Source organism: Oncorhynchus mykiss, chromosome 15 (genome assembly GCF_057628025.1).
Source record: "Oncorhynchus mykiss isolate SJ-2025 chromosome 15, ASM5762802v1, whole genome shotgun sequence".
NCBI classification, from domain to species: Eukaryota; Metazoa; Chordata; class Actinopteri; order Salmoniformes; family Salmonidae; genus Oncorhynchus; species Oncorhynchus mykiss.
Genome location: NC_143036.1, coordinates 52,390,592 through 52,396,591, shown reverse-complemented (window position 1 = coordinate 52,396,591; position 6,000 = coordinate 52,390,592).

The following is a 6,000-nucleotide window of genomic DNA, read 5'->3' as shown; positions in this document are numbered from 1 at the left end:
AGGAGGGTGTTCATGTCATTGAATGCTTCAAATTTGGTTGTTAGTAAACACAGCGCTGATCTGTATTGCCGAAGAGCTTGAATTGTGTTTCATTGGGACACAGAACATTTCCCCCAGGATTTAGGCTTGTTTTCAATTCAAATTAGGCTTTCTTGTGTCTCCTTCAGCAGTGGGATCTTTTTGTATTGTTTATAAAAGATAAAATAACATCTAAACATACATGTAAAAATAGAACACCCTCCAAACAATCAATTATTGGCGAGGTTTGATAATGCTGAGAAGTGCAAGGATGCCAATATATTTTGCCGCAACTGTACATAATGCACGTGCTCAGCACCGGGATTAAAAACTCTAGTTTTCACTCTAGTTAATCATTAGTCCAGCAGCAAACGAGAGCTTCTATTGGACAAATTCAGATATGTTTGTCCCCGTTTCGTTCCGTTTGCTTCCATTTAAGAAACGTTTTTCAACAGAATCGGAAGAATAAATACAAACTTGATCACATGTAAACAGTCAACTTTCATAGCTACATACAAACAGCTCGTTGTATTCCTTCTTGCATCTATGCACTATTTTCCTCTCACCTTTTCCCTTCGCTTGTGGACTCAATGCACAACACATCAGCTGTCTGTGACCAGGCAAAAAAACCTTTCCAAGCCAAACCTTCATATCATAACCGCTACACATAGCCTATATCATTGTCACCATATTAACTAAAGTAATGTCATAGTCAACATAGCTAATAGAACTAAGACATTAGTAAACTCGCTACAATCATGCAGTACAGTGTACAGTCAGTAAGCAGTTTAGCAGTTACGCCGGCGGGCCCCGGTGGCAATACATTTGTAAAACCAAAAGCTTATCTGGACTTGAAAGAGTTCCAGTGTTGGATAGTCATAGCCAGCTAGATAACATCACATTCCTCTTTTTGACCCAAGTGTTTGATTAGGCAAGCTGAATTTTCTAGCTATGTAAGTGAAAGTGAAAAGAAAATAACAAAATATCTCCTCTCTCGCTCCTCCAACTATTGTTGTTCTCTCTATTTACACTGCACTGCAGTGCTAGCTAGCTTATGCTTTCAGTACTAGATTAATTATCTGATCCTTTGATTGGGTGGACAACATGTCAGTTCATACTGCAAGAGCTCTGGAGGATGTCCTCCGGAAGTTGTCATAATTACTGTGTAAGTCTATGGAAGGGGATGAGAACCATGAGCCTCGTAGGTTTTGTTTTGAAGTCAATGTACCCAGAGGAGGACGGAAGCTAGCTGTCCTTTGGCTACACCATGGTGCTACAGAGTGTTCTTGAGACTACTGTACACCTTAATTGCAAAACAGTGTGTTTTACTCAATAACTTGGTGAAATGTTTATACATTTTGTATAGTTTTATCTAAAAAAAGGATAACTTTTTTTAATGTTTCACTATTTTTATGAAATTCACTCAGTAGGATGGTCCTCCCCTTCCTCCTCTGAGGAGCCCCCACTGATTCAGATATAGTAGATCTCTGTTCAGTATCACTTGCTTGACCAGTTGTCTGGGACTGGGATGTTGTTTAGAAGTACCAGTTCGTAGGAAAGTTCTCTGCATTTGAAGCCCATGAAACTGGACCACCAGATTTGTGATATGTTAAGCAAGCTAAGACTCCATGTCATCAGATAAAACATTGTGTGCCCCTGCTACTCTATCATAGCCTCTCTTTTGCACAGATACATGCTATTTTTGTCAATGTACCCCTTCAGGGTCATTCAGTTTATTTTTCTATGCTTGCTGCTGCGCTAATGGATTTCTTCCCTTCTCTTACTTCCTTGGCTGCTCTCTCAAGAACCTCAAGGGTGGCCAGACCCATGCTTGTTTTATGTTTGTGTGACGCACACAAATATACAGTGCTGCTTGAAAGTATGTTAACCCCTTGTGCAATTACAGATTATTTAAGTTTTTGCCATGAATTCATTTAGAACCAGTCTTTTTGATCTGACATAACAGGTTTATATTCATCAATACCATATGTGACCTGTTTCAGGAAACTAGGCATATGCCGCGTGTCACTACTTCACAGGAGAGCTGTTTGAACGTAAACATTTTTTAAATTAAAATTCGTTTTTTTGGCTGAAATGCCTTCTTGAACATGTGAACTTTCATGTGCCTTAATAACAAAACGTGTATGCCATCTGTAAATATAAATCAAATTATAAAAATTACGAGCCTAGTTGGTTTAGCCACAGAAAAAGTCAACAACCTTCCCGCTAGCCATGATTGGCTGAGATAATGAGTGGGCTTGACATGCTGAGAGATGAGCTTGGATTGGGTTGCCATATAGCACACTTCTGTCTATTTGAGCTCGTCAGTATGTGTAGGTCTAACGCTGCTTTAATTTTTTTTGTTGTGTAGTAAAACTGCATAAGTGTGGCTCTCCACTTTCTGGAGGACCGAGTTTTGAAATCGGTGGAATTCGAGTATGATAGCTAAGGAGATGGAGAAAACACCTGTCTCCCGATTACATCTTCAAACTAAGGGCAACCATGGCATCCATGACAGGCTCAGGTCAGGAGACGGGTAAGATAGTCTAGCTAGCTACATTTTCAGATATTACACGTCTCTAATTTTGACAAAGTGGTTTCATTTCAAGTTACTGTTAGCTAGCTAACGCTAGCTGGCTGGCTCGCTATGTATATGATCTTAATATTCCTATCTCAGAGCCATTTGCTTGGCTAGTTATAGCCTAATGTTAACTAGCTAACATTAAACCTGGTTGGTTAGCTACCTGCAGATTCATGCAGGGTAGAAACGTCATGAGTTGGGATTATGGTTCATTGTTTAGCTAGCTACATGTCTTAACAAAATACTCCACTATGCAAGTATCCATTTCAATAGAATGTCACTGCAACAAATGTTTCAGAGCACTCTCATCTGAGTGTGCCAGAGCGCAGAATAACTGATGAATTTACAAAACGCTCAACACCTGTTGAATATGGCTGGTGTCAGTAAACGTCGGGGGAATAAAACATAATTGTTGCCAGGAGCACAGTTAGTTAACCAACGCTCTGGATAACATGAAAACAGCCTAACCAGCTCTGCTAGGGTGAGTAAAATGGTCAGAGATTTGGTCGGGGCTAAAGCTTAAGATGATTCTTATGGCATTGCACACAGTCAAAGTGAAACAGAGTGACTTGACACAACGGGCCAAGCAAGCTGTACAAACAAAACGGAAATGACACGGGACGTCTTTTTAATGAAAGGGGTTGCAGTCTGCCGTGAAGCGTTCATATATGTATACGGAGGACATATACGGAGGACGTTAGATGGCTGGCTCGCTAGCTGACATTGCGTTTATGATCTGTGTGTAGTAATGTTCTCAGAATGCCATTCTGTTTTTCTGCTACACGCATGATTTTTCCTCTGCACCAACATTGGTATAGAGGAAATCATGCATGTAGCAGAAAAACTACATTAAAAAGGAATTAGTGCAGGTGCAAAAATAAGTGAACCCCAAGTTGCATTGGTTAAATCAAGTAGGTAAGTAGAATCAGGTGGGTAAATAATTGGGTACCAAATGAACCAATCAAAGGAGAGATTGTTAGGAAAGAGTTTGAGCGGGACTCTGATAAATAGAGATAAGAAATGTGGTAAGTTTGGTGTTACCCATCCAGGTGAATGCAAAGCAGACCATGCTGAGAGGAAAGGAGATCTCAGAGGACATCAGGACGAGGGTGGCGAGGGCACATCAGTCTGGGGAAGGCTACAAAATCATCCCAAAAAGATTTGAGCTCCATCAGTCCACTGTGAGGCAAATAATGTATAAATGGAGAGCCTTTAACATGACAGCAACTCGGCCTGGAAGTGGACACCCTTCCAAAATATCTCCAAGAGCCACAAAACAATAATAAATCAGGTAAAAGCCAACCTAAACATAACATGTAGAGATTTGCAGACCTCCCTTGCTGCATCTCAGGTAACTGTGCATGCTTCAACAATAAGAACACGGAATCGAAATGACATTTATTTAACTTGACAAGTCAGTTAAGAACAAATTCTTATTTACAATTGACGGCCTACCAAAAGGCCTCCTGCTGGCACAGGGGCTGGAATAAAGAAATAAAAAATATAGGACAAAACACACAACAAGAGAGGCAACACAACACTACAAAAAAGAGACGTAAGACAACAACATAGCAGGGCAGCCATCCATGGGAGGGTTGCTAGGAAGAAGCCTCTGCTGTCAAAGAAAGAACCAAACTGCCCGTCTTAACTTTGTCAGAGACCACCTGGACAAATCTGAAGGTTTCTGGAAGTCCATTCTCTGGACCGATGAGTCCGAAATTGACCTTTTTGGTCACAATCAACACCGGTATGTTTGCCGAAAACCCAACACTGTCTACCACCAAAATAACCTTATCCCAACAGTCAAGTGTGGTGGTGGGAATGTCAAGATCTGGGGAAGCTTTTCCTCCTCTGGACCTGAACGACTACACATTATTATTAGATGTTTTACCTTTATTTAACTTTAACCTTAATTCCCTTAATTTAACATTAAAGGAACCATTAATTATTAGGTATACCAGGAGATTCTTGAACAGAAGGTCAGGCCATCAGTCAAGGAAGTTGAGCTGGGCCAAAAATTAGTCTTCCAACAAGACATCATTCAAGCAAATCTACCAAAGGGCTCAGGAGAAACAAGATTGGTGTTTTGGATTGGCCAAGTCAAAGTCCTGACCTAAATCCAATCGAGATGCTGTGGCAGGACCTGAAGCGGGCAGTTCATGCCAGCAGTGGCGGATTTAGGTAGAGGTGACATCGGCAGCCGCTCAGTACAGCATGTTGTCGGGGGGTTAAACGGGGCACCCGCACAAATTATTTTTGGAATGGCGACATTTGCGCGATTGGTTTTCTATCGCTTATTTGCACATCACATCAATGATATCATGTCACCGTGTGGGACTGTGGGTTAACTAATCTTGTCAGACTGGGCGCCCTGATTGGTAAGGTCTCCCCACTCAGAAGTACGAGATGGGGGGGGGGGGGGGGGGGCAGGGGTAGGTTGACCTCAGGTCTCCCCACTAGGGGGAGCGGGGGAATCTATCAAACAGCGCACCTCTAACTTTGTACAGTACTAATGCAAATTAGTAAAATCAGTCACACCACGAAATGCTACCAAATAAACCACAATTAATTCATAATACTGTGAATATATAGTTTCACACACATATTGTTGTCAAGGGGTGCGTAACTGGTGGCATGGAAGTCAAACGCAGGAGAGCAGAACGTGGTAAATGACCGGAGCTGTTTAATGTACATAACTACCGGCTTACAAAAGTAACAAAACACATGGGCACAACAACCCGTATCGCACCAGTCACATAAAGCACACGTACTTACAATAAACAATTCCCGACAAGGACATGGGGGAAACAGAGGGAACATGTACAACATGTAATTAGGGAATTGAAACCAGGTGAGTGCGACAACCAGACAAAACAAATGGAACATGAAAAATAGTTCCAGGTTAGGGTTTGGTAGGCCGTCATTGTAAATTTCAATTTGTTCTTAACTCACTTGCCTATTAAATAAAGGTAAAATATGTTTTTTTATCTGGTTTGCACTTAGTGGGACTATCATTTGTTTTTCAACAGGACAATGACCCAACACACCTCCAGGCTATGTAAGGGCTATTTGACCAAGACAGAGAGTGATGGAGTGCTACAACAGATGACCTGGCCTCCACAATCATCTGACAACCCAATTGAGATGGTTTGGGATGAGTTGGACCACAGAGTGAAGGAAAAGCCAACATGTAATGTGCAATATTAGACTCAAATTATTGAGATGGTTAACTACATAGTCCATGAGTTTGGTGATCTTTGAAAGCAATTGAAAATAGTTTTAACCCGACTGAAAAACTGTTTGGTATTTTCCCCATTGTAAGTAATGGATGTTGGCTAGGTTGCTAATGGTTTATATGTAAGAGAAGGGATTAAGATGGCGTCTGAACTTTTTGTACAATG